This window comes from Rutidosis leptorrhynchoides, chromosome 4, assembly GCF_046630445.1.
Source record: "Rutidosis leptorrhynchoides isolate AG116_Rl617_1_P2 chromosome 4, CSIRO_AGI_Rlap_v1, whole genome shotgun sequence".
NCBI classification, from domain to species: Eukaryota; Viridiplantae; Streptophyta; class Magnoliopsida; order Asterales; family Asteraceae; genus Rutidosis; species Rutidosis leptorrhynchoides.
Window position 1 is genome coordinate 109,624,017 of NC_092336.1, and position 12,216 is coordinate 109,636,232.

The window sequence follows — 12,216 nt, forward strand, 5'->3', positions numbered from 1 at the left end:
GATTTAAAAAGGTGATTACGATTGCCGTTATATAGCATACTTGCGAGTATGCGGGGGATATTCTATATGCATTATGTTAATGTCGGTTACCAGGTGTTCATCATACGAATGATTTTTATACACTTGCGAGTGTAAGATTATTGAATAAATGAAATCTTGTGGTCTATTAAAATTAGGGAAATGATTGATTACGATAAACTAATGAACTCACCAACCTTTTGGTTGACACTTTAAAGCATGTTTATTCTCAGGTATTAAGGAAATCTTCCGCTGTGCATTTGCTCATTTTAGAGATATTACTTGGAGTCATTCATGACATATTTCAAAAGACATTGCATTCGAGTCGTTGAGTTCAATAAAGATCATTATTAAAGGAAATGACAAATTAGGTCATTTATAGTTTGGATATTATGAAATGTTATGCATACCTGTCAACTTTCGATGTAATGAAAGGTTTTCTTTTGAAAACGAATGCAATGTTTGTAAAATGTATCATATAGAGGTCAAAACCTCACAATGTAACCATATGTTATTGTATTCGTCCTTATGGATTAGGACGGGGCACTTCAGAAACAACATGATTTTTCTTTATGAAAAAAGTTTTTGAACAGTTTTCTCTTAGCAAAAATGTATATAAAGATATCATATGTATATTAATTACTTATTTTGTGCTTTTGTTTTGTCATGTACCATGTTTTAATAATCTCATAACTGAAAGGGAAAGCACATGGTTGTCTACCAAGTATAGGGTTACACAGAATGTGTAAATAAATAACAAAATATAGCAAAGTTATCAAAACTGGACCTAATGTTCACTACCCTTTTAATCATACATATATAAGATAAATTATTATACTTGAAAGATAATGGCGTTCCAACATATAGTGTATTAGTGTACATACATTAAAGCACCTAACTACTACAAACAAACATCATCAGCTGGAACCATAATGCATACACCCCATCTAACCATATTTTCTTCTTTTTTTTTTTTTTTTTTTTGCATTTTATGATTCAGTTCATTCAACAAAGTGCATTGTTTTTTGCTGTCAGATTCAACTTTTTTCACAATGAAATGACTTTTGTTTAACATAAACCTTTTACCAGCTAGTAATAATGTTTACATGATTAGTCTCCATCTTGCAATCTTTATATTGTTATTCATTGTTTTCCTGTCAAACTTTGTTTTACCCTCAAAAGTCAAACTATGTGCCAAATTACTTGGAGAATAGGTCAAAAGGAAAAAGTTAAGAACTTGAAAATGACAAATTTTTACTAAAACTAACATTTCATACATAATAAGAGTATACAAGACTTCTCGACTACGTTAAAGAACATAACTATCTAATTAGACAACGTATATCAGACTAAAATTAATCACCCTACCGGACAACCCGAAGAGTGAAAACCTAATGCCCTATTCAGATACTTTATCTTGAAACTTTGCCAATTTAGTAGCAACCGAAAACCACATCAGCTTATATAAAAAAGCTAACTTCAAAACTCTAAAACAGCGATCAGCTCCACAAGAAGCAAGCTGCATAATCATCATTCTTCTCCGAGTTTCTCCATTGTAAACGATTCACCAGCGAAACGTGACAAATTTTATAACAAGAGAGGCATTTGGTACCAAAACTGCTAAATCTTGTTCACTTTTTCCAAGAGAAATACTCCAAAGCTCAATAAGCCCGCTTTTGGGTCCAACGGCGAGAACCCCGTCGTTATTCTCGCGGTGGAGGCCCGTCCAAGATAGAGCGGTAACACTAGTTTTGAAATCAGGAAAAGTCATTATTAATTTTCCTTCTGCAGCCCCCAAATCTTTGACAGTTTTGTCTTTGGAGCCGGTGGCAAATTGGTTACCAAACGGGTTCCAAGAACATGCCCGTACAATTCTCCTGTGTGCTTCTTGTTTGGTTAAAAGGTGGTAATCGATTTGATCAGATCCACCTCTCTGTAGAACACCATCACAACCATAAAATACTTCTTGACTAGCTATAATTATAAAAAACAAGGGCCGTATTTAGGTGCATGACCACATGAACCTAGCTACTTATCATGGATACCAACACATGATCAAAAGATAACATTTTGAATAGCAGGTAAAAATGGTTTTGCATAAAAATGAGTTGTCGGGCCAGAGTGAGTAATAAAGTCTATAGTTTAAAACACATAACCCCATGATATATATAGGCTAATAGCTCTAATAATGATTTTAAAAAAGTAATATGAAATGATCGTTTTAAACACATAGCACCATGATATATTCTAGATATACATAATTACTTAAGTGTATACGTGTGTGTTTATATTGAAGTATTGAACAACCGAATCTGACAAACCGGAATCTTGATCAACCAGACTTTGTCCTTTAACCGCCATTTTTGAAAATATAACTTAAAAAAAAAGTGTCGCTGAAATGTAATAAAAAAATGAAGCTCAGAACCTTAACATTTTACATACTCACTATTTCTTCTTATCATCATATCCATCTTGCTTATTAAAACATCCTCCTCTTTCTCCACTCCTAACTTCATCCATCCACTGGAAAATGATATCCTTATCCAAGCCCTTGTAGATATTTGTTTATAAAATCACAATCACAAATAAAATATAAATTACATATAAAGTCGGTATCAGAACTTCCATATTATGTACTAAGCTGCTTTAGAGGTTGTTAAGTCCAAAATTAAGTGATATATATGTTTGACTTAATTTGACCCGATTTTAGTGATGTAAGTGTTTTTTGTACCTATAAAACTAGCAAACCTTTGATCATGATTTCCATATTTCTATGGTGTGATTCTGGAAACCTCTTTCCAACCAGTTCGTAATTGATTCAGATTCAAGCTATTATCATTATCATCTCCAATGATGATCATATTCATCGTTCTAAACTCCTGCTACCAATCGAACAAATGAATTAAAGATGAATTCAAGCTTGATATAGATTAACAGAGGTTCAAAAAAACTGTGAACTGCTCTGCTCATTAGTTTGTACTGGAATGGTGTTGGTTTGTGGAACAACTTTACCAAATGTTTGTAATGCAGATCATTTTTAAGTAGTTAGGGTGTTTATATGCACATAACAGCAGAATAGAGGAATGATTTACCAAAATTAATCCCGCAAGAGGAAGTACCGAAAGCGACAGTAAAGATGGAAATGATCAAACAGACTCTGTAGATAATTTTCTCGAAGATAATGATGTTAAGATCCATTTTCCAAGACCGTGTGTTAACAAATTTCTATTCAGAAGTTCATAATTGTTCAACAAATTAGCCACACAACCTAACATGTATTCAAGAACTATCATCATAAATTTGTAAATACACAGACATGGCAAGTGGATCTCAAGACCATCACCTTCGCAAAAATCATCAACAAAGTCTAAAATCATCAACAAAGTCCGTACGATCAACCTTACTGTCAGTTCCGACATTCCCCTTGCGGGTTTGAATTTGGTGAATCACTCCTGCATTCTGGTGTAATGTGCCTAAAAACTCTAACTGCTTTAAAAATCATTCATATTACAAAAAATTTGGTAAACCTCCCCAAACCTAACACCATTCCTATACAAACTAACGAGGAGCAATTAAGCTTTTTTTGAATCTTTGTTAATCCATATCAAGCTTAAGTTAATCTATATCAAGCTTGAATTCATGTTTAATTCACTTGTTCAATTTTGAATTCATGTTTAATTCACTTGTTCAATTAGTAGAAGATGATTAGAATGATGATGATCAATGTTTATGAATATGATTAATGGAGATGATAATGAATAATAAAAATATGAATATTATGATCAAATACTTGCTAGTCCACACTCACATCATTAAAATCGGTTCAAACTAAGTCAAACACACATCATTTGATTTCATACTTAACAACCTCTAAAGCAGCGTGGTACATAATATGAAAATTTTGATACTGATTTTACATTTTATATTTGTTAAAAAAAAAAAATTATATTTTATTTGTGATTTTATAAACTACTATTTCATTCTTAAAAGATATGTATTCTGCAACCACATTTGATAACGTAAATGACACAAAAACTATCAACTTTACCGAATTTATCCTTTATTTAGGAAATCAGTTTTTTCTCAAATTAAATAAGTTAGGGTATTTTTATTCTTTATCACCAAAAAATGAAAACTCAAACGCCAAATGATTAAAGCTAGGTTCCCATTCTGCAAATTATCTATTTGTAAATTAGAACAAAAGTTCAACCCAGACCGAAAAAAATCCTTCCAAATTAGACCCATATCCAACCACCACACTTTCACTAATAACGTAAACACAAGAGCATGGCTACAAACAGAAATACATACTTGTCCTGTTGTTGTATCACCGCGATACAAATGAATCTTGTTATCGAGCCCCCCATTGTCATAATTAGGTGTGTCGTACTTCCTCGCAACTCAAAAATAGTGTAACCATGCTTTCAAACTAGTAAAGAGTGAATCCAAACACGTAACTGCACAATCACATGCAAAAATTACTTATAAAATTTTAAGTTCAAACTTAATGAAAAAATAACGATTATGATCTTCAGACGGTAATTAAATTATCAACCACACAATCTAAAAAAATACCTGAACAGTAACACATGTAAAACCTTTCTTGTGTGATTACACGGTTGTGATACATAAATCCACCGTAAAAAACGAGCTGAAAGTAGCTGTTATCAAATTTATTATTTATTCATACAAAAATATTTTGAATAAAAAAACACAAACAACCTTGTTTTCAGCTAAATAAAATTCCCATAATATAATTACTCCATCAGCATCACCAAATAACAAATATTGCTTCTTTCAATATGTTAATGTTCAGTTTGTTCTAAAGGGTCTTTCCACATCTATATGGTCTTTTTTTTAAAAAAAAAAAAAAAAAAAAAAAAAGGCAGTTGTATGAATTTATAACAGAAAATACTAAAAAATCGCCAAAATTGAAGGCTGCCCATTGCCGATAAAAAACAACTCTGGTTGCTAGCCATCGACGGAAACCATCAGGCCGACCGTGTGGACCACCGTGTTCTCTGAATGCAGACTACGGTCTAAACATTTTTAGGGTTGAACGAGAATTGTTAATTGCATAGTTTTTAGGTTTAGATTTAAGTATAATATAATATAACTAGGGTGCTCTGCCTCGCCAAATTGGCCTAATTGAGTTATGTAAATAAGTTAAACATACTGTACACTTGATTGATTCCGAGATTCATGGATCAGAATATCGACTCATCATACAAACCATAGAGAATAAATAATACAGATAAATTGATCAATAGAAAAATAAGAAATAAAGATATTATAGATGACATAAGTAATAAATAGAAGTATACAGATTTATAGGCGGAAATAGAAGCAGAAGAGATCTGAACAACGTTCTAGTCGCCATGGATTGTCGGCAGTGGAGATGAAATTTGGTGGTTGTTTTACTTTTTAGGTTTAGGGTTTTTTTTTTTTGGCAGAGGAAGTGAGTGAATAAAAATGAGGCTGCCGACTTGGAGGAGGGGTTAGGTACTTATTGATTATACCCATATGGGCCGATTTAAAAAAAAAATCGCCAACAAAGGATACAAAAGAATATCGAGCAAGCTCGTACCTATGTTACAGTACTTTCAAAAAAAATAATTTCTTTTTTTTTGGGCAAAAAAAAGCAATAAAATAGATATAGATAACAATTCTTCACGAAAAAGTGAAAAATTGAAAATTACATCGATGATCATACTGCTCTTACCTTTTACTGACCCAGATGATGAGGCTCATAAAAAAACAAATAAACAATAACCAATACATACACATACACAAACACCGAGCTATATGAAGATTTAAACAAAACAACTCTCTTCCTACATACTTGTAGCACAATCTCGATCACAGAAGCATCCATTATGAATATCACATAAAGCAGATGACCACCCAAAGTTCCATACAAGTGGTTGACTAATAAAAGTCAAATATAATTGATAATCAAATCCCACTAAAAAAGCCTACAAATCCACATATATAAACATAAATTACAAGGGTAATGATATTTCCAAATTTAAATTTGATAGTTCCACAAATTTTTTCCATAATTTCTCAAAATGCCCCTAATATTTTCTCTCACATCCATTAAATTGTATTGCATATATAAGGGTATAATAGGAAATGATGAAAAAATATTGTGGATTCATTAAAATCAAGTTTGGATTTATCAACTCCCAAATTCTAAACAAATAATCCACCTAAAGCATCTTTAAATCCAAGCATAAATAGATCTTACCTCACAATTAACTAGCAAATTAGAGACTTCAAAGTTATAGAGAAATCTCTAACTTTATTCAAGTCACAATTTTCACTTGCAACATAACCATCTCAACATTCACTTTGACCATCTATAGATTTTATTATAATATTAAAATAATGATATCATAAAAAAAGCAAATTTTTTTTTTGCTAAAAAAATTAAAAGAAAAAAGAAAAAAAAAATCTAGACACTCTATATGATGTCATAATAGTATTTATTTATTTTACAATTAAAAAAATCATATTAACTATTTAACTTCGTATCTTCTGTTAATGTTCCAAATTAAGGTTTCTTTATATTGAAACTTTAAACACGCATTCTTTTTCATCTGTAAGATGATGAAGTATAGAAAAGAGAAAATGCGGAATTTGTAGCAGATACGGAGTATAATAACTGTTTGTAACCAATTGCTCTGTCATAAATAATCAACGCATCCAACTTCAACCTCTTTCATAAAACCCTAAAAATTAACCCAGGAATCCAACAATCCAATCTCGCATTATCGAATTTCCGGCGTCATTTGTAAGGTTTTCTTCATACAATCGCGATATTCCGTAATTTCTTAACAGGTTCGTTATTTTTTTTTCAAAACTATTTCAACACCATTAAGTTGCTTACATGAAAAATTGATAATTTAAAAAAAAAAAAAAAAAAAAAAAAAATTGGATGCGACTTTGTGAAAGACAATTGCAGATTCATTTGAACTTGGAGGTACTTCTTTTATATAAGTACTGTATTTTTTTTTTTTTGTTTCCTTAAATCAGCTAGTAGATCGCGAGTTATTAAGAATTATAATCATTTAAAATATTTTCTTGAATGTTTGAGACTCTGAAGCAGGAAGTCGGGAAGTCAGAAGAAGACGTTGTAACAATGAGGTAATTTAATTTGTACAGTCTCAAATTGGAGGTTTGTAACTCAATATTAAAACAAAAAATTTTAATTTTATATTATAAATCTGTGCGAGAATTGAAAATGAAGGTTGATTTGTTTTTAATTTAAAGTTTTATAAACTTATCAAGAACATGTTTTTCTTGATAGTCCTATTTTTCCCAGGGTATTCTGGTAATTTAACAAATCAAGATCGTGCCATTACCATTCCCTTCTTAGAACATTAACAATGTTCATTCTGAAACTTATCCGCGAATTCTGGACCATTACAAGAGATGCCCAATCGCAAGAAGAAGAAACGAAGGGACAAAGCTCCGAAATAGAAAGTGGAGTATAAATCACAGCAAATAGGAGGGAGTATTAACTATGGATAACAATGATTATAGAAAACAGAAATAGGGACATTGAAATATAAGGGGAGATATAAAGGCCAATAACAACACAGAAATTACAGACCGTGTATATCAATGTTTATCGCAACATAAAGACACGGGAGAATTAAAAAAAAAAACTATAACACCAAGGGCGAAGTAAAAGAAAACAGATTCCTCCGGTGAAAGTTGGAAAAAGGAGAATGATTTTTGCAATTGTCAGGATAAGGACAAGGATCAGAACTGGATTAAGCATTTTCACAATCTTGTGGATGTAAGAACCATGAAAGAAAGTATAGGAATGGTGAAAATTATGGAACGGGAAGAGTTTAATCTATAATGGAAATATCAGATGGAGAAATCGAGGAAGATCACCGTATTTAATTATAGAGATCCTAATTTCCTTAAATCCCGAAGAATCAAATCTTTTAGATTTCAAAGATTTCTTTAAATCCCTTGAATTCCGGAATTCAACCAAGACAACGTCAAAAGTTAAAACGAAACTTCATTTATTCATTTCACTCTTTTGTGATCGCTTCATTCATGCTCTTCGAATAATCGAATTATTTTATCTGTATTATTCAAAACTCTATTTATCAGCTTATATTCGTCAGGAAAACATATTTAATGTTAGCCATGACGACCTCACTCAAATTTCGGGACGAAATTTCTTTAACGGGTAGGTACTGTGATGACCCGAGAATTTCCGACCAAATTTAAACCTAATCCCTATATGACTTCGACACGATGAGTAAAGCCTGTAATGTTGAGTCTAGAAAATTTTGAAACGATGTACATATATTCAATTGACCTTCGACTACTCCTGACGATTCACAAACAATTGTTTGTAAATAAATATGTATATATATAAATATACATGTAATTATATATAATAATTTGAAATTATTTAATATAATTTAAACATTAGAATTAAATATGTAAAATAAGACACAAAATAATTAAGTGTAATTTAAAATGAATCTTTATATAATTATATATGATTTCTATGCATAATTATTACTATATGTAATGTATAATGTAATTTATAATATTTATAAATAATAAATATTCAATAAAGGTTATCATATAATATATGATTAATAATATATATATTATATAAGTTAAAAACATAGTTGTATACTAATATTATTATTACTTCATTATCATTGATGTTATTAATATTAATGTTAATGTTGATATCAGTATTATTAATATTACTATATATAATGTTTAGATATGAAATTTGATACATTTAATGTGTTAAATTTCTAAAATTATCATTATCATTATTAATAACAAAATTAGTATAATTAGTAGAAAAATTATAATTATTATATTCATTATGATTATTAATTTTATTATTAGTCTTATTATTATTTTTGAGTTTATTTTGATAAAATTATTATCATTATTATTATTAGTATATTTATTATTATTAACAAATAATATCAATATTATTATTATTATTAATATAATTATTAATTATTAATTATTAATTATTAAAATTAAAATAATACATACATATAGACAGCTATATCACGCGTAATTTTTTTTTCATATATGTCAGGTTCTGATTTTTTTTATTATTGCTCTCTTACCTGCTATTCTTCATGTGATAAATGGTCGACCCACATACCTCCAATAAAATCCATCGATCAATTTGTATTACTGAAAACATTCATTTGATTTCCATTATCAAAAATCCATTGCAATCCTTTAGCTATTATATGAATTTTTTTTTTTACAGAAACATATTAGAACAAGCCGTTCCTCTTTTCACGAACATTTTTAATTCATAATCCAAATTCGAGCCAAACATTGAAATTTAATAATGCAGGAGTATTAGGAATCATCCAAATGATCTTTCTGTAAGTTTGCACACTCCAATTCATTATATCGATTACTAATTTTGAGGTCAAAGCTTTTAGAAACAAAAGTCAACAGTTGTGTTCATCGCAAAATCTGTAATCGTTTCGATGTTTTTGTTGGAATTGATTTTTTAAAAAGTTTATATGAACCATTTAAAATCTAATTCATGTTGTAAAGATTAGTTAAAACGAGCTCAAAATGGAAATCAATTTTTTTTTCTTTTTGTGTGGGACGAACAGATACCAGCAGGTATGTTGTATTGATTTTTTTTTAAAACAAGTATCACACTTTATAGCTCTCTGATTATTTATAAGTCTTAAACGAACATTAATTCGAACTTAGGATTTGATTATTGATCGATTGAAATTGGGTTGTAGAAGAAGAAGGGAGACAGAAATATACGGTTTATATAAATCAGAAGCTAGATTGTAACAGATAAACATACACGGTGTAATGGTTAAGAGAGGGTTCGGGTTTTCGAGAGGTCGCGGGTTCGAGCCTCACCTGAGGCACTCTTTTTATAAAAAGTTTATTTGAAAGTAGATTTCTTTTTATTATGTTATATTTATTATTATTATTAATTATTATTATTATGGTTATAGTTATTATTGTTATAATTGTTATCAAATGTATTATCATTAATTTGATTGTATTTATTATTAGTAGTATTATAATTATTAGTATTATTATTAATTAACACTTATTATTATTAGTATGATTATTACTATCAAATATTATTATTATTGTTACTAGTATTGTTATTATTAGTTATTATTACTACTACTAGTATTATTAAGGAATATCATTATTTTTATTATCACCATTGACATTATTAACAGTATTAATATTATCATTATTATCAACATTTTTTTTAAAAGTATCGTTATCATTAATCAAACTAAGAACATTAACATTATCATTATTTCTAAAATATGTATTATAATCACAATTAGGATTATTATTATTATTATTATTATTATTATTATTATTATTATTATTATTATTATTATTATTATTATTATTATTATTATGGAAATGGAAATTATATTAACTTAAAAGTTTTAAAACTTACAAAAAATTAGTGGGAAGCCTAGAGACAATCTGGGCCCCCACACCTCTAGCAATAGCAAAACCTATCCTAGTAAAAATATGAGCAGCAGCACTGGCACCAATATCTTGCGCCATCGAAATCTTCTGAACCCGCTTTAGCAAAGAAACAGCCTCCTTCTCTAATTCCCCAAGCGAAGAAAATGAGAAAGGAATGAAACCATAACCAATCGCCTGACAGCTAGATTCGTACTTGTCCCGCTTCCGACGAGCCGCATCAACCACAGCACGTCCAGGCACGAAGTTAGAAAGCCCAGACTGTGTCAAAGGAGAAGACCCTGTCAGGTCAACACAAACATCACGACCACGATCCCAGGAATAAAGTAACACATCTGCAGGTCTGAGGGTAAGATAAATTATTATCATTTTCGTAAATATTAGTATTAATATCTTTTTATAAATAATGGAAGTGTTAATATTGATAGAAGTAATATTGTTATCACGAGTATTATTATGTAAGTACTAAAAATCATTATTATGACTATCACTCTTATCATTTTTAGTAATATTACAAGTAAATATTTTATATAAAGATACACTGCAATAATATTAATATTACATATCACTATATTTTTATCAATAAAATGATATTAACTAAACTATATATATATATATATATATATATATATATATATATATATATATATATATATATATATATATATATATAATGTACCAATCAATACATAAATATATATTGATATCTTATATAAACCCTAATATAGATTTTTATTATTAACATATTAATGAATGCTAAATAATAGCTATATAAGATATATAAATTAAATACATTAAACTATCTATATCTATATAACATATAATATAACAAGTATATTGTTAATATTAATATATATAAATTTGCTCGATTACGATTACATGTATTAATAAATATACAAATGATATAGGTTCGTGAATCCGAGGCCAACCCTGCATTGTTCAATATAGTCATATGTATTTTTACTACAAAATACATTAGGTGAGTTTCATTTGCTCCCTTTTTAAATACTTTTGCAATATATATTTTTGGGACTGAGAATACATGCGCTGCTTTTATAAATGTTTTACGAAATAGACACAAGTACTTAAAATTACATTCTATGGTTGGATTATTAAACTGAATATCGCCCTTCAAGTCAGGTAACCTAAGAATTTAGGGAAATGACCCCTGATTGACGCGAATCCTAAAGATAGATCTATGGACCTTGACAAGTCCCATTCGGGGTACGAATGCTTTAGTACTTCGAGATTATTATTATACAGACGAGAGGTTCTATTTGGGGATATTCTATGCATTAAAGTTAACGTCGGTTACCAGGTGTTCAATCCATATGAACGATATTTTTGTCTCTATGCATGGGACGTATATTTATGAGAAATGAAAATCTTGTGGTCTATTAAAATGATGGAAATGATTATTTATGTTAAACTAATGAACTCACCAACCTTTTGGTTGACACTTTAAAGCATGTTTATTCTTAGGTATGAAAAAAATCTTCCGCTGTGCATTTTCTCATTTTAGAGATATTACTTGGAGTCATTCATGACATATTTCAAAAGACGTTGCATTCGAGTCATTGAGTTCATCAAGATTATTATTAAGTCAATTATAGTTGGATATATTATGAAATGATATGCATGCCATCAACTTTCAATGTAAAGCAAGTTTGTCTTTTAAAAATGAATGCAATG

The 12,216-nt window shown here is 29.3% G+C and overlaps 1 long non-coding RNA gene across 5 annotated transcripts; it reads right to left on the minus strand.

The window, feature by feature from the left end:
* Positions 1-1,318: 1,318 nt before the first annotated feature.
* On the minus strand, positions 1,319-5,466 carry LOC139840031 (uncharacterized). Of its 5 annotated transcripts, none has more exons than XR_011757191.1 (4): positions 5,343-5,466; positions 4,594-4,679; positions 4,330-4,475; positions 1,319-2,568 (listed from the first exon to the last, which is right to left on the minus strand). It is a non-coding gene; the product is annotated as an uncharacterized lncRNA (long non-coding RNA). The 5 variants fall into 5 exon arrangements; XR_011757194.1 differs by having other exon boundaries at positions 1,319-3,491; XR_011757192.1 differs by having other exon boundaries at positions 1,319-4,017.
* Between the last annotated feature and the right edge of the window lie 6,750 nt (positions 5,467-12,216).